Source organism: Marmota marmota, unplaced genomic scaffold (assembly GCF_001458135.2).
Source record: "Marmota marmota marmota unplaced genomic scaffold, marMar, whole genome shotgun sequence".
Lineage (NCBI taxonomy): Eukaryota > Metazoa > Chordata > Mammalia > Rodentia > Sciuridae > Marmota > Marmota marmota.
This window is the reverse complement of record NW_026000249.1, coordinates 21,695,039-21,713,923: the sequence shown is the minus strand read 5'-3', so window position 1 is coordinate 21,713,923 and position 18,885 is coordinate 21,695,039. Positions and strand designations below refer to the sequence as shown.

General features: G+C 31.2%; 1 protein-coding gene across 3 annotated transcripts in view; it reads left to right on the top strand.

The window, feature by feature from the left end:
• LOC125614152 (dystrophin-like) overlaps positions 1-18,885 on the top strand; it is a 753,869-nt gene that overhangs the window by 426,644 nt on the left and 308,340 nt on the right. The window contains exon 1 of one of the 3 annotated variants that reach the window (XR_007344794.1): positions 7,374-7,648. The exons of the other annotated variants lie outside the window; for them this stretch is intronic. The gene's annotated coding sequence lies outside the window, so the exon portion shown is untranslated. Of the gene's footprint in view, positions 1-7,373; positions 7,649-18,885 lie in introns of those variants that run through there. 3 annotated transcript variants of the gene reach the window in all.

Here is an 18,885-nt window from a genome sequence, read left to right as displayed (position 1 = left end):
AATAAACCCCAAGAAGCCCATGCTTATACTCACCATCAAATTCTGAAAAGACCAAAAAAAAAAAAAACCACTTAAAAGTAATGAAAGAGAAAGGACATTTTATCTATAAGCAAAAAAAAAAAAAAATAGTTCAAATAACACAAGACTTCTTATGTGAAACCATGGAAGCCAGCAGGGAGTGTTATGACATTTTTCATGTGATGAAAGAAAAGAACTGTCAAGTTCCAAAACAGAAAAGGAGGCAAAACTTCCAAATATACTTTTACGAGGCAAGAAGTATGGATACCAGAACCAAACAAGCATAGTACGAAAGCAAACAAACAAAAACTGCACACAGATATTGCTTATGGGTATAGAGACCAAAGTCCTTAACAAAATTTGCCACATCATATTAAGCAGCTCAAGAATAATCACTTGATCATATCAATTGATGCAAGAAAAAATATATCACAAAATTTGACATTCATTAAAAAATACATATCAGAAAACTAGGAATCCCAAAGAATTTCCTTGATAAAGAACTTGATAAAGAACATCTAAAAAAATCCTGCAGCTAACATCATAATAATGGTGAAAGATTTTAAATCTTTCTTCCTGATATTAGGATCAAGGTAAAGACATCTCATTTCAGCTCTGCTATTTTTCATAGTACTGGAAGTTCCTGCCAGCACAAAATTGCTAGAAAAGTAAATAAAAACATAAAATTCAGAAAACAAGAGATAAATCATCCCTACCTTGTAGGTATTATGGTGGTTTATGTAGAAAATCCCAGGTATTGTATAAAATTTCTCACAAATAGTGAGCTCAGCAAAATCTCAGAATATAAGCTCAACATAAAAAAAAATCAATTGTTAATCAATGGGTATAAAGTTTCAGTTATGCATAAAGAATGAGTTCCAGATATCTACTGTAAAACAATGTATTTAGAGATAATGACTATTTCACATTTAAAAATCTATTTGAGGCTAGGCCTCATATTAAGTTTACTTACCACAATATAATAATTTAAAAAATAATTATGGGAGCTGGTTACATAGCTCAGTGGTAGAATATTTGCGTAGAATACAAAAGGCCTGGGTTGGATCAGCAGCACTGCATAAAGAAATAAATAAACGTTTTAAAATATATTTTTATTGATAAGCAATGAACTCTGGAAACCAAAATTTTAAATGTAGAAACTTACATACCCCCCCCAAATCTAAATACTTATGAATCTAACAAAATATGTACTGTATCTATACAACTACCAACTAAAAATCCAAATAAAAATGTGAGTAAGTAGAGATACACAATGTGCTCATAGGACTGGGAGACATAACATAGTGAATAGGTCATTTCCCCCAAATTGGTCTACATTTTAATGCAGTTCCTATCAAAATATCAACAGGTTTTTTGTTATTATGGGTAATCACTATATTTCCTTAATTCTATTTCTCTTATTTCTGTTTATCTGGCTTTAGTACCTATAAACTAGCTCCCAAAATACCATATTTTCCCATTGGATTTACCTAAAGAGAGATTTTTAAAATCCATCTAAGACATTTATGTCTTTATAGAATGTGTAACATTTCAACCAATATGAATTAATGTGAAAAAAAAGAAGTAAAAATGGCCCAGAATGATTTTTCCCAAATCAATAAACTTTTTAGCTTTATTTAAATATCTTAGCTATCAAGCCTGTTTTCCCAGTTTATTTATTCTCTGAAGCTGTATTAATCATAGTATTTGAATTTATGTTAAATAATTTAATAAGTTTGGAAAATGAACCTGTCCTTCCAAATTAGCATGAAATAATGCCTTTAGGATTTTCCATTACTTAAGCATTCACTCCTTATTCTTTTTGAAGTTTATTATACTCAGTTCTTTCTAATTAATGTGCAATCCATTTTAGGATACAAGGATTACTATTAAACTGAAACATAAGCAAGGGCCAGCCTTCATTTTACAGTATGTATCATAAAATTATAAGCAAAAAGAACACTTTTTAAAAACATATAACCAGGCATGGTGGCATACCCTATAATCTGAGTGACTTGGGAGGCTGAGGCAGGAGGATTGCAAGTTCAAAACCAGTCTCAGCAACTTAAAGTGGCCCAAAGCAACTTAGTAAGACCCTGTCTCAAAATTTAAAAAAAAAAAATTAAAAAGGGCTAGGGATGTGACTCAGTGGTAAAGTGCCCCTGGGTTCAATCCCTGGTACAAAAAACAAACAAACAAACAAGAGAAGATTCCATACATATGACTTAAATGTAGTAAAAATATGCTTTTAATTTTTGAAAACTTATGTCTAGTTAATTCATGTGTATAAATAATTATAATCTTATTTAAAATCAACAACATACACATCAGGTATATATATATATTATAGAATTTTTTATATACTTCTTTTTCATAATTCTGGTTATAGAACCTCTAGTGTTTTCTTTTTTTTTTTTTTTTTAAGAGAGAGAGGAGAGGGAGGGGGAGAGAGAGAGAGAGAGAGAGAATTTTTTAATGTTTATTGTTTAGTTTTCGGCAGACACAACATCTTTGTTTGTATGTGGTGCTGAGGATCGAACCCGGGCCGCATGCATGCCAGGCGAGCGCGCTACCGCTTGAGCCACATCCCCAGCCCTAGTGTTTTCTTTTTCTTTGGGCAATCATGTAAGTAACAGACAGTGCAGACAGAGAATCCCCAGTCCTAAAATCTGAAATCTGAAATGCTCAAAACTCCCAAGCTTTTTGAGTACCAACATAATACCACAAGTTAAAGATTACACACTTGACCTCATACAATGGGTCAGTAAAAACTTGAATACACTAAAAATATTGTAGTGTGAAATTACCTTTAAACTACAGGCATAAGACATAAATCAGTTTTGTATTTAGACTTGGGTATCACCTCCAACATATTGCGTTATATATGTGAAAGTATTCTAAAATCTGAAAAAAAATCTGAAATCCAGACCATTTCTGGTCTAATCAACCTAATTGGATACTGATAAGGGATACTGAACCTGTAATGCCATTATAGGTATATTAGAAGTATGAACATATAATATATTCACAATATAAAATACTGTTTAAAAGTACAGTATAATACAATAAAATTAAATGACCTAAATATTAGAAATATGTTTTGTGCTAGTGGATTAGAAGACTCAGTATAGTAAAATTGTCAGTTCTCCAGAAATTTATCTGTAAGCTTAATGTTATTCCTATCAAAATATCAGAAATATATTTTATTAACAGATCTGTAGGCTTATTTTTAAATCTTCTGAAATTAATATCTTGAAACATAGTACCTAGAATTTCTTAAATAATTTTGTGAAAGAATAATAATGTCAGAATGATATTTCTACCCAATGCTTAATTAAACTGACACAATATCAATAGTAATTAAGGTGGTATGGCATTGGCAGAGGGATGAGCACATAATCTATACGGCAGAACTGCTGTTCCAGAAACAGACCCACACAGATTTGCCCAACTGATTTTGACAAAGGTGCAATTCTCAGTCAATGAGAAGAACAATAGTCTTTTCAGCAAGTGTTGCTGGAGCAAATAAACACCTATAAGAAAAAGTATATATCTTCAAACTAAACCCATGCCTTATACAAAAATCAATTCAAAATGAATCACAGATTAAATGTAAAGATAAAATGATAAAAATTTTGGAAGAAAAAATCAGAGCCTTCGTGGCTTAAATCTTTAGTTAAGAGTTCTTAGACCTAATCCAAAAATACTATCAAGGGAAGACAATCAACAAACTAAACTTTATTAAAAGGTAAAATTTTGCTTCAAATATCATATTAAGAGCATAAAAGAACAAGCTCTAGATGTGGATAAAATATTTGTGAACTATATATCAAACAAAGATTCATATCCAGAATGTATAAAAAACTCTCAAAACTCAGCAGTAAAAAAAAAGAAAGATATATAATTAGAGAATGAATGAAAGATATTAACAGACACTTCACTGGAGGCTATATTTCTAAGGAAGGAGGAAATGGGGAGTTTCTAATCAATGGACATAAAATTTCAGTTTTGCAAAATGAATAAGTTCTAGAGATCTGGTAACTGTACAACACTATACTTATAGTCAATAATACTGGATTCTACAGTTTAAAAAATAAGAATGTAAAACTCATGTTAAGTGTTCTTATCACAATAAAATAAAATTTATGGGCTGGGGCTGGGGCTTAGTGTCAGAATGCTTGCCTAGCACATATGAGGCACTTGGTTAGATCCTTAGCACCACGTAAAATTAAACAAATAAAATAAAGACATGCTGTCCATCTACAACTACAAAAAAATTTAAAAAAAAATAAAGCTTTGGAAAAGTGCATTCACATGGCAAACACATAGAAAGATGTTAAATGACATTAACCATTAGGGAATTTCAAATTAAAACCATCATGATGTATCTCTAGATACGTAAGAACAAAGAATATAATATAAAACTAAGAACACCAAATATAGGTGAGAATTTGGAAAAACTGGATCACTTGCACATTGCTGGTAGATATGTAAAATGTCACAGTACCTGTGGAAAATGTTTTGTCAATGTCTTTAAAAAATTAAACATATATTTGCCATAATGAGGCCCAATAATTTCATTCTTCAACATTAGTCCAGAGAAATCAAAGGAAAATTATATGTGACATTTTTTTGCAGCTATATTTTCACTAGCAAAAACTTGGAAATAGCTGCAATCTCCTATAGAAGATGAATGGTTAAACAAACCATAGAACATCTATACCATGACATACTATTTAATGGAAAGTGTAAACAAGCCATTGGTAACAACTTTAATGAAACTTGAGAATACAATGCTGAGTGGGAAAAACAGCCAATCTCAGAAAGTCACAACTGATTCAATTATTTAACATTCTTGAAATGACATGATGGATAACAAATGAGTTGGTGACAAGATTGGGGATGATTGAGGAGGGTGGATGGTATGACTAAAGGGATAACATGAGGAAAGTCTTTATAAAGATGAAACAGTTCTGTGTAGTTGTGATAAAATGACATAAACTATACACATGCATTATATCAATGTCAGTTTCCTGGACTGATATTGTATCATAGTTGTGTATAGTTACAGTTTGCTCCTTTAGGAGAATCTGACTGAAGAGTATATGGAGTATCTCTATACTATCTTTGCAACTTCTTGGGAATTTATATTTATTTTGAAACAAAAAGCTAAATAATTTTTTTTAAAAATTCTGCTGTGCCAATTATTAACATGGGGAACCTGAGCATATTCCTTGGTTAGTGACTTTTATAATTGGGCCCCTAAGACCTTCAAGATATAGTTATTGTTAAGACTATTAAAATGAAAGCAATAAGTGAATAAGTGTCACAGGAAAATAGTGACATGATCTGAATTGGAAAATTCACTGTGTTAGTACTATATGTTATTTTACATGACTTTCACTTTTTCCAGTTATTTTAAGTATGTTTACTCACCTATGTTATAAAATCTTAAGGGAAGTGTATGTATTATACAAAATGTAGAAATTATTACAGGTAATAAATAAGTTATGATTATTTATTACCTGTAATAAATGCATTTTATTTTATTGTGATAAACCTGAAAGATAATTAAAATTTACCTGAGGATAGTCAAAATTCAATCATTGTTTTGTACTTCAGGTATTACCTAGAACATGTTTTTGTATAAATGGAACCACAATTGTTTTTAGAATCATGTACTTCAGGTTTTCTCATAGTTGACCATACATTAGAATCACCTGTGAAACACAGACTGCTAGCTCCTGCCCCCAGAGTTTCTGATTTTCCAGAATTCACATGTACGTGTCATTTCTAAGAAGTTCATTTATGATGCTATTGCTGCTGGTTGGCAGAAGAGTAAACTATATATATAGTTTGTGTGTGTGTGTGTGTGTGTGTGTGTGTGTGTATATATATATATATATATATATATATATATATATATATCATAGGAAAAGATGTAAAGGAACTTACAGTGCAGGAAGACAATGATGTTAACATGCAAAATTGGATCATAGTCAGTCCTAAAATTTTTTTCTCATTTTGTTTTGAAATTTTGCTTATATGCATATATAAATAACCAAACTAAGGAGAGAAAATGAGATTAAATATGGGAATGAATGCTTCAGTCCATTTTTATAATAGTAATTTAAATACTATTATCTAAAATTAAAGTTAGGCTTCATCCGTTAGTTTACATGTGATTTGGTGGTCAGTGGCAATTTTATGATGATGACATTGAAAAATATAAAATGTATAATTAACTATTAAGGTAAAAGTCTTAGTAAGATTCAGTGTCATTTCTCCCCATATATTTTTTCTCTTTCTATGCTAAGCAATTGAATGATTGACATAGAAAATGGATCTGCCACTGTAAGAAATGATACTAAAAATAGCACTCAAATAATTTAGTGGGGATCATTATAATTACAAAATAAATATCTTTCTAAAAAGTGTTTCTGATGTTCTCTATAAATATTGAGCTCACTTGTTGCATAAAATATAATTAGAAGACAAAGAAGCCTTTTTATTGGCAAAGAATGATTTATAAACCTGATGAATGACATATTGCAACTGTGTTCATTTAAACACAGAAAGAAAAACTTTTTTGAGAACCATTTAATTGTCATTAACTCACTGTTTAAAAGAATGAATTTAATAATTGGCACCAAAGAAATTAAATAAAGAATAATTTGCTAGTGAAGAAGTTTTATCATAATCCACAAGTAAAATTTAGCATTTTAGGAGGATTTCTTCATTCCATTATAAGAGTGCTCTTTATTTGAGAAGAAAACTTGTCCCATGAGACCCACTCACATACTGCCTTCAAAACTCAGCTGTTACATTCTGCTGCTGCTTCTCTTATTCCGACTGTTGGCATCATCAATACATGACTTTTGATTGGATCCCAAGGGTAAAAATTAACTGTGGTAGACAGGAGATTCATAACAAGTGCATAGATTATTCGGGACATTTCTTTTTGTTCAGTAGAGTGAATTTTTTTCTGTTGTTAAAAGGAGGGGAAGAAAGGCAAGGCATTTAAAAGTTAATTCTGGATCAAGATTTCTGCTCTGTTATTCTAGAAATTTACATAAAAGTTACAGAAAATTATTGTTCCTCCTCTGTACTGAAGGGTTTTGAATTTAGAGGACTTTGGGAGCAAGAATTATGTCCACTGTGCTATTTTGGCTTGGATGTTAATCAGAACACAGTTGAGCATTATTTCAATTTGCAGGACTTGCCATGCTGGAAGCACAACCTTATATGTAGTGTCCATGGGCAGTCCTATTATGGGAAACCAACTTGAGAGAAAAGGCGGGTCACTTGCTTGTGCGCAGGTCCTGGAATTTGAAATATCCAGAGGCCTCTACAAAATCCTGGCATCAGTTACTATGTTGACTCACTCAGTGTTAGGATCACTCACTTTCCCCCTACAGGACTCAGATCTTGGAGGCAATTGCTTTCAGAGAAAAACGAATAGGAAAACTGAAGTGTTATTTTTTTCAAAGCTGCTGAAGTTTATTGGTTTCTCATTCCTAAGCCTACTAGAGCAATAAAGTTGGGAGAAATTTTTACCAAGATTTCTATCGCTGCTTCGACAAATACTTCTTTTTCCAAATGCTTTGGTGGGAAGAAGTAGAGGACTGTTGTAAGTACAAAATAATTTTAAAATATCTTTAATTGTAGCATAAGTTTAGTTTGTGACAAGCTCACTGATTAGGCAGAATGGTTTTAAATTATTACACTAGTTTGTGAATAAGCATAAATGTTATCTTCAGTATACTTTATAATATATGTTTATGTATATATTCAGGTGTAGATGTTTCTCACTGGGAAAACTTCAATAGAAATTAGGTAGAGTTGAGTTATTATCTTTGCAATAAAATAAACACATCTTTCTTATTTAAGAAACCACTGAAGGAATAGAATATGCATAACTAGCTTTGAGTGTATGTAACAGACTATTTTGATTGCTCTAAAGTAGTTTGTGAATCTGAATTATTATTTTGATTGATGCTTCTATATTTAGTAATGGTTACATGAATGGTAATGACCTGATATTCTCAGTGAACTAACTGCTGAATGGGAATGACATGGAAACCTAAAGGTTAGAAAATGATATATCAGGCATATCATGGGGGGGGAACTAAAAAAAAATTGTGATGGATAAATGACATGTGCAAAAAATATTGATAAAGATTTAATTTCCAAGTTACTTTCTCATATTATTTGCAAAGTTTTGAGTGCTCTTTTCTGTCACACATCATGAGAATTCTTTAAGTAACGTAAATCTGTGCTGCCAAATAACCTGAAAGTCTTTAATTTAGGAAGTAACAAAAACTTAAGAGACTTCTGATCATATTTTGCAGTAAAGTCATCATGGCATTTCATGTTTTTCATGACCTAGCATTTCACTGAAGCTTTATAGTTAGGCTTTTATATAAAAATGTGACTAATTTGCTTATTTTTAAGAAAGCTATAATGACTAATGAAGAATTTAAGTCAACTGTAATGAAACCATAATAGAAGTACATAAAAATAATAAATGATGAGGACAGTGTGTCCCAAAGAGAAGGATGAAGGAGATTATATTTTTCCCCTATTTTTGACTTGTGGATTATAGTTATTCTAAAATAGACATGAGGACAATGCCTATAATTAAGAATGAAATAAATAAATCTCTCCAAATAAGTAATGCTTCGCAAATTCTTGAAAACAAACTCATAAAAAGTTTCTGTAAATAAATTAACATTGTCCATTTATTTACATTGGATAACAGATTTCATAGTATAACATTTATATCATTTTCATCTTAAATGTCTTTACTGAGCATCAGTATTGCTTTCTAATTGAAAAACTGTTCTATGACTACCATTATAAAGCCAGATAGATAGATAGATAGATTGATAGATAGATAGATAGAGATATTCTTCACGGTATACCACACACACATACACACACACATACACACACACACAAAACATACACATGCACATTTTTATTTGGTATTTGTTTCTATCATATCATTAATTTATAAATGCTATCAAAATTAATTACTGGTGATGATTAATTCTACAAAATTAAGATCATTTATTATTACTTAGAGGAATTCTGAAAGAATTTCAAAGATGAAATTCTGTTATGAAACAAAGCAACCGTATACTCCTCTGTCATAGATATTCAAGTAAGATTTTAAATTCTTAAAATTTGAAGAAAGATAACCTTTTTGGGACATGCCCTGTAGGACTTTTACTATAGTGCATTTTAAAACCATCAAGTAATGCTTATGTAACTTGACAATAGGTTTAAGACAAAAGGAAGATATTCTCAAGGTTATATTATACATTGAGTTTTACTGTTGAACAAGATATTATTAGTTGGGTTTTTTGACATTTGAATACAGTTTTTGAAATTGTCTTAGTTTGAAAAATTTAAAACAGTACATTTGGCTGTTATTTAACTAAAATTGTTACCATTTAAAAGAGGTCACTATATTAACATGTATATCATTTACTTTTAGAATTTCTCAAATTATGAATTGCAAAGGATTAATCAAATGATTAACTGCAAATAGATATTTCATTGAGCTTTTTTTTAAAGATACAAACCATCTTTAGACCTAACAAAAACATCTATTAGAATATCATTTGTAGAATCTTTTAAAGGCATGTTAACTATGAAAGAGAGATTGCAGTTCCAAGTCGATGATATACTTTTTAATTTAATAAGATTTTTGTGTAATATGGCATATTATAGAAAATACTTTAGAATATATCATATGATATTAATCTTTTAAAACACTTTATGCAAATTTAAGTTATTTATGAAAAAGATAGTACTTGACTCTATTCCAGCTATACAGTACTGAAACAGAAAATTCATGGTTTGGGTAGAAATACTAGTACACCTTCCTCTTCAGTCCTGTGTTACTTGTTCAAAATCTTTATAGACAAAATCATTTACTGCATAAAACAAATTGTCAAGTACTTAGCCACTTCTGTGGTTTAATAAAAGAGATTTAAATCTTCCTTGTGTTGGAAGAGTCAGGTGATTTTAAAATTTCTGCTTTATCTTATTATGACTGTGTCTAGAGAGCAAAACAAAGTGATTTCCCAAACTCTTCTTCTCTTTTCAACTTAAATTCTAATATTTCCCTAACTCATTAAGCATGTTTTATCATATTTTCATCAAATTATTCTTTATTTCATTGCAAATACAAGAAACAGTATTTTTGTATGGGAATATGTGTGTGTGACACACATACATACATACACATTTAAACCACAGAGTAGTTTTCTAAGATATATTAACTGAAATTGATTAGAAACTAATCTCTACTTAGAGATGCTTTTCTTTTCATCTTCTTTTTTTAATTTTCTATTTTAAACATTATTTTGTAAGGAATTGATCAATAAGACATAAATATTCTCTGAGTAGTAAAATAGAACAAACCATGAAAACTCAGGATTTATGACTATACAATTGGGGGAGCTCTTTTAAGAAAAATAAAATTAAAATATGAATAAAAAAATTAGATATGTCTTGGGAGGGGTCCCTACAAGTGAAGCTTTAAGAGTTTCATGGGCTATCACCTCTGTTTGGAGAAATTTGTTAGGGTTGAATCTTGTCCTAGTTACATTTTAAAATAAAATTGATGCTAGTTATATTTATTTAAAGCAAATATTATTTCTCAAAGACAGCCTTTTATTTAATGCAGATTAGAGAGTTAAGAGAATTTATAATGGTAGGAATTTGACATTTCTGCCTTTCATTCTGAAAAGATACATTGATTAAAGTGATGTCAAACTCAGTTAATGGAGGCGGTACAGTTATTTCAGATATACAGGGTATGTAATTTGAAGGCGAGCCAAATCACAATGACAAGGAATAATGATGACCTTGGTTTATTTTTACACAGTACACTCAAGTTTTGATTGGATTCAGAGAGAGGCAATGGTTTTCTATCTCACAAAGTCCTGCTATAGTCCTAGGAGGTTTGTGTTCTTTTATCAAGGCAGTAGGCTCATATTGAAAAATTTTGTTGGGAAAGTCATAGAATGGAGTATGGGAAGTAAGACTTTTTTATTAAATGCAACCAAGTTCCATAGCAGAGTTTCATGAAAATATTTCTTTTTAGGTAGCACGTTCTGTGCAGCATGCCGATCTTCAAATCCATATAAGCAAACAAACATTTTGTGGTCTTCACTTTTTCTCTGCTTACAGCATCTGTTAGTGAAACTTCCTTGGAGTTTCACAATATAAAATATTGAAACATCTTTAGAGTTTCAAACTCTATTTTAGTGCAAATATGAAAGTTAAAATGGCAATGTCATAGTAAGTTAAAATGGTGATAGTATATTATATGTTTAGTATTTTCTCAATTTTTGAGGGTTTTGACTACTTGTATCACACATAGAATCCTTTCTAAAGACTGTGTAAAATTTCAGTCTCCCTCTACTTAATATTAGAAGTTAACATGTTTTCCAGAAATTCTGATACCCCCTTTTAAATAGAAGAGTAATTGATATTTGTGAATCACTTCTGTGCAAATATTGTTTCAAGATTAACAGATAAAATAATCTGGCTTACTTTTTTCTGGAGTTTGGGAATGAAAGTTCCCTTTCCTCTTATGCTGCAGCATATTATAATATTAAATGTGATCTCATAAATCAGAGATTGTGAAACACTTTAACACACAGAGTATATATAGTCTTTCTCTTTCTACATTCATTATTAATTCCCTGAATATGGCAAAATAAACTAAAAATTACAATAAACATATTGGCTCCAGTATTTTAAGGGAACCTGAAATTTCTCTATCACAAATTCACAGAAGACAGATGAGGATAAGCAAAGGAAATTATCCCTGTGGCTCATGCTTAAAAGAATCTTCATGTCATGGCCATACAATCACCCTTGAAAAAAATCAAAGGGCAGTACTCATAGCTCTCTTCTTCCATAAAGGCTGCCATTTTAAGCATTTAGAGTCTTTATTTTAAAGTATTTTCCTGTTAATCTGGAAACTATGATTTGCATATAAGTGATTCACAAATATCAGTTACTTTTATATTCAAGAGGGGATATCAGAATTTCCAGAAGTCTACCAATTTAAGTATTTTAATCTGATATCATTCATTCAAAATATCTGGGAAGGTGAACACAACCAACCATTTTCTGGGGTCCTACAATCTTGAAATTTGGCTTTGCGTAGTATTAAGCCCTGAGAAAACAGGCATTCCTAGCAGTCAGGATTGGATTTAGAAATCAATTTCTTCCTCTTCCTCCTTTATTATCTTTTGCCTTCTGCCTCAATGCCTCACTTTCACTCTGTAATTATGCACACTATTCTTCACTAATGGAAAGTGAGGGAGAATCAACAGTTATCCTGTAGCAGGAATGAAACTGTCATTTCTTTGGTACACTGATAAAACGTTGCTGCTCTTGTTTCTGTCGTTCATAAATGACTCCTCCTGAATTCTTAACTCAATATTTTGAATCCATGTAATTTTAAGGAATTAATTTTTCATAAATTTAAAGTGTTGAAAAACTGATGTTTATGTGAAATTTGAGAGTTGGAATATATTATGGATAGTTTAACATATTTACTGTCATCATGCTTCTGTTCAAGTTTTTAAAAAATCTGAAGAAGAGCTTTGCCTCTATGTTAATTATTCACTTCATTTTAGTTTATGTATTTTGTCTGTTTAAAGTGGAAGAATGTGGTGGCTCTGATGAATAGGAGGAACATTAAATTGCATTCATTATTCAAGCCAATATTTATCCATGTGATAAAAGAAGGATGTAGATAGCTAAATGGTTTCAAAGAGGGTTAAAATAATTTTCTAAGCTCCAAAAAAGCAGAGACTTGAATTTTCATTCTTTTAGTTTATATTAAGTAAATACTGAAATCACGAGTACAACAATGAGGAATTCACATATGCTAAAGTTACACAGTCTTTTGTCAATTTAGCTTCAACTTTTAGACATATTTTCTTTCCAAATTTGCTTTTAAAAGACCATTATTAATTGAGCACAATTAGCATTATAGTGTTGTATATGGTTCCATATTATGGGCAAATAAAGGGGTCACCTTTTTAAAAGTGTTTACCCTCTCCTAAGCTTTTGTTTGAAATTGCTCCCCCCCCTTTCCCATTCTGTTTTTTGACTTGACTGTCACCGAATCAGGACTATAAAAGGGCATAAACATCAGTAGCTTTTTGCCCATTCTTGGCACTCATCTTTATTTGCACACAACTTGCCTCCTCCTTTATCAGATTACAGTAACAACCTTACCTTAGCCTAAGTGCTGACTTAAAGGGCAAGGGAGTCAACACACTGTTACAAGTACAGATTTTAGCCTTGGAAACTGTGTGGGGATGTATTAAAGGAATAAAATAGAAAAAAATCACAGAATCAGAACTGCACAAGTATTTTCATCAAAAGAAAGTTGAGTAATTTGCTTTTATGTTGGTGCTTAAGAAGGCAGTGTTAGGATTAAATTGATGACTGATTGGACAAAATATTATCAAAATGGTTGGGAGAGTGAAAAAAATTATCAGTGAATGTGACAAATCACAGTTGCTATCACATAACTGAGAAAGAAAAGGGGAAATCACACTTAAAAGAGCATAAGCAATGTTGGCTCGTAGGTGGTTAACTTAAAGAGCTTACGGGAAGCTCAGACAGCTGAGGAATCCTGATTTAGTAGAGGCTGAAGGGCAGGGCAGGAGCCATGTGAACAGCTGCTGAAGAGCTGGAGGATTCCTTTGGATTAGGTGTACACACCCTGTCTCTAATGGGCTGTGTCAGAGTGCACCAAGTGTTATCAAAAGGGTTCACTTTGCTCAAGCTTAAGGCCTTTGCAATGTTTTACTTTAAATGTCTGGAAATAGATTTGCTCTCAAAATAAATTCAGAAATAAAATATCAAAAGCAGTGGCTCCATAAAGTTTGCATTGTGTGGTTTTGGATGATCATTATTTAAAGAAGAACCAATAGCTGATGATTTGTTATCCATCCATTCATTAATATATATTAATCCATGCAATTAATATATATATCAAAATTATATATATATATATATATATATATATCGATTGCCAATTTTGTGCTAAGGCTATGCTGTACTCTGGAGATAATCTTCTAAACAAGCAAATTCATAAAGATTTACTTTAGAGGAGGATGTGCATATTAATATGTTTGTACTATTTAAATATTTAAATTGCCTATTTAGGATAAGACCTACAGAGTAAAGAGCACATTGTTATAAGAATGTATAATATTGAGCTCTAGATTAGTCTTAGAAATTGAGGAGGTCTTCCTGAGAAAAGGATGTCAAAATAAGAAGAAAAATAGAATTAGGGAATTATTTTCCACTCAGAAAATGTTCCACTCAGAGAGGGCGACATTTGTGAGAGTGAAAACTGGTATGAGGAAAAATATAATAGAGTCAGTTTTACTAGTGAATGGCAAGTGAGGGAGAGTGTGAAACAAGCCTGTAGCTTAAAGGGCAGGCTGGGGTCCAATTGTCTGAACAGGAATCCTTAAAGGTCATGGGAATTATTTTTGTTTTTACACAAGCACTGAACAGCATTTCATGAGTTTTAGGCAGAACCCTGATGTGAACATATTCACGTTTTTAAAGAATATCAGTTTTATTAAGAAAGGATTAGGAAGTGCTAAGGGTAGATGAAGGGCTTCCAATCTGAAGCTATTTTCATAGCTCCCCCAAGTGCAGAAGAAGGTGGTTTTGACTAGAATGGTGGCACTGGAGGTGAAAGAAGTATGTCTAATAAGGATTTTTCTATGAGAGAGAATCAATAGCAATTGGTGTTCAATTGTATGCAGCATCCTCCATGACATGTAGAATTTGGTGCATAATAGTGCCATTTACAAAAAAATTGGAAGGGAAACTGGAATGACGGGAAGGATTAAGGATGACGATGCTAAGCTTTTTGATGGAGAATGTGAGAACTGTGGTTATGGGGATCTGCAGCCTAGAAATGAAGTTATTATTGGGGATGAAAATGAGTGAGCCATAGAATGGATGAGACCAGTTAGAAAAATCTACAGCATGAAAAAAAGTCAGGAATTCAATTAGGAAGACAAAATCATTCTAAAAAAATCAGAGAGAAAAAAACTAGATAGAGTGATAAAATTGTAAGCAAATAATATTTCTGTAAAGAGGGCTGTTGCTTTCAATCTCCAATTTAATGACTTTGTGAATGAGGAACTTACTTTCAGCACCAGGTGTCTTGGTTTCCACAGTCTCTGCCATCTATTTACCCCAATTTCCTTTTCCACATTGCTATTTCAGTGAGATATCACCAAAATATTGCCTTAGTAGAAAAGCTTCAATAAATATTTAAATTGTATAATGTATTCCGCTTTTTCCTGTACTCTGCACTTCCTAAAAATACCTTCTTCGGAAACCCCATTTCAACTGACTACTGTATAATGAAATGAGCCTTCAGTGTAAAACATTTATCATAGTCTGAATTTCAATTGCTCAGTCAGAGTTGTTAAGTAATATGAAAAATCATCCTTTAGAGAATACAGAATTGCAAAGATATGACAAGGTAACTTTGCACTTTATTTAATGCTGTTTTAGTTAATATAGATGCTTATTGGAGAAATGTCTAAAAATTCTTGAGAACCATTAGTAGAGTTGATTATTCTTAAATCGGCAAAAATGGTGAAAATACTTAGAAAACATTGACAATTCAGTTTAAATAAAACAGAATCACACTGAAGAGGTAGAAGGCATTTGAGTAATTGAAATTTAGTTATGGATGAGTATAATGTACTTATCAGTTAGCTTTTGGGGAAGTAGGACTAGATAGAATATTAATAAGATATTGAGCAAATTTTTCACCATTACATTTTTACTTGCTTCTAACTAAGCATTTTTGAACACCTGCTGTGTTCTCTCAGCCTTTTATGAAATTACAACTCTGTAAGTCAGAGAACACACACACACACACGTATACGTATACAACTGCTATAAAATGTCAAGAGAGTTATAAAGTGTGGCACAAATCAAACATAAATGATTATTTACAAATGATATGATTATGGAAGTTTTCATTGAATTATCTACCTTTATAAATAGTCCTTAGAGAATGAGCATATGGAATTGTGGATTATAGGATGAGTGGAAGGGGTAGTGATGCAAAGACAAGGATTAATAAGGCATTGATTTCTCCTACATATATAGCTATGGATATTACCTTGTATGTGCATAGCACTATTCCAGGTTTATCTAATCTTCAGTGATATATATGCCATTTATCATGCTTATATACTAAGTGTCAGGCACTTCTCTGAGTGCATCACATGTAGCTCAGTTAATTGCCATATAACTGTAGGAGGTGGGGAAATATATTCATCTATATTAAACAGATGAAAATGAGGTACTGAGAGGTTAACTAATTTGCCTAAGGTAGCTCAGCTGATATGTGGCAGAGTCAGTATTTGAAAAGTGGCACACTGTTAGTAAGATTAAAGATCCTTAACCTCTCAGTTGCCACATCCTCTCAGGTTTGGAGAGAATCTTAAAAGGATGGAATAAAACAAAATGGCAAGAATCATAATATCTTCTCGCAAGAACTAAACATGTTCCATTGAGAATGTTTTGTGAAAAAAGTTATAGAAATTTTTGGTTTGCTTACATGTTTACTATGGACCTTGGTACAATAAATTTTCTTAGATAAAAACTAAGGTGTCCTGAAAAACTGTTCATTCATGCTCCAGATACTCACAGGGAGCTGTGTGTGGTGATATCTACAATAATTAACTTGTTTTGCGATTTTATTCCTTTCTCAATCTTCACACCATGTGAATATGAAAAACATCAAATGAAGTAGCTAATACAGTTCTGTTTAAAAGTATCTATAGCTAGCTTCCTTATGGTCTCACTAGTTTTTCCTTCTGATTTTATTTCAGTGATGTACAGAAAACTGTGCTACATGAACAGAAAACTAAGAACTTGGCCCACATGAATACAGTTTAGTAATATTCTACAAAAATAATTTGCATAGTACTATTTTGAGTACTACTTTGCATAAATAGGATTTTATTTAAATCACTACAATTTTTGCTTTTTAACAAACTAATTTTTCTTTTTACTTTGTGTTGATTATAGACAGTGTTATACATACTTGTATATTGTGTATGTGTATATAATGTACAATATACAATTCTAGAGTACACCAGAAACAGAGAGTGAGCATTAGGCTATGAAGCACATTAGTCCCCTGTCATTAAGTAGCGTGCATCCCACACAAAAATGTTGACAATGGTTTTCCCATTTCTAAGGTCAGAAATAGTATTCAGATTTTATTTGACTTCATAAGCAATTTTATTTTCATCAAGAGACATGTATGTACATGTATCTACACATTAAATGATAATTGAAAATCACAATAGAGCAGAATGAGTCTAGATGTATAGATGAGAGTGGGAAGTAAGTGGGCATCAGAAATAATCCTCACTGATTTATTTTCCAAATATCTTGTTGATTGTCATGTCTGGTTTTCATGATACAGTTGTTAATATTGTCCAGTAACTGGCTAGTAAAAAAAAATGAATAATATAAATTTTAACTATTATTTAAAATTTGTATTTTTTATCTCTTAACTATGAAGTCATTAATATTTGGATAAGCTATGGAAATAAATCTCATACTAAAAATACATTTTCAGATGTGCATTATGTTAATTTCAAAACAATGGAATGACGATTCCACCAAATATAGTACTGTTCTACAGTATTAAATACACAAATGCTATTTTTTATAATTTATTGCCATAAGTAACACTAAGATGTATAATTTTTTAAAAAGGGAATCATACACAAATACACACACACACACACACACTTTTTTTTTTCATCTTCTGTACTCTCTTTCTTTGATTTCCCTAGTGTATGAGATGAGTTAAGATTGTGTGAATATTATTTTTCTAGGAAAAAAAATCTTCATGGCAGTATGGTGAATGAAACAAATTAAGTTCATTTATTTCAATATTACTATGTGCATAGATCTATTTCTGTGACATATGCAAACATACACATGCATTACTTAGAAATTAAGTGGTTTAAATATGAAAGTATTTGTCTTTACTCATATTTATAAAATCATTTAAATTGTGACTAGAACAATGCTAAATCAGTTCTTCCATTTGGAAAATATAAAAAAAAATTACAACACAGGAAAATAAAAAGGAAAACAATTTATTATGTCCATATGCCATTCTCCAATTATAATGGATAATGTTAATTTAATGTTATGTTATTTATTCTTTAAGATTATATTAGTCATATTATTTTAATATTAAACATGGGGTATAACTCTATTAGTGGTTCCTTTTTTCATAATGTTTTAAGAAAATAAAATTTTCATTTCTATCATGGTAAAAATAAAAAAATAAAATGAGGCATTGCCTTTTTTCTGTTCTTTATATACATTAATTGGAGTAAATATAAGCAATATATTTTTTTCTTTTTCCTTAAAATTTAATGCTTTCTATTCATGCTTTACCCTACTAAGTTCAAGTGAAGGGAAGAACTTCAAGTTGCTAAAACCAATTGACAAAATTTCTTCTTCATCTTTCTTGAACTTGCAGCTGTGATTAATATCGACTATTCTCACTTAAGAATATTGTCTTCTTTAGACATCTGTGCACTGTGTTTTTCTGGTTTGGGGTGGTGTTTCTCTTCAGTCTGCATGGCAGACTGATCTCTCTACATTTAAACATTACAGTTTTGGGGGAGCAAATCCTAGTGTGATTCTCTAATCTTTTTCTTGGTCATCATACCCATATCTATAGTATTAATACTTATTTGCAGATAACTAACCAGGTTTACCTCTAACTCAGTTTTCTCCAAT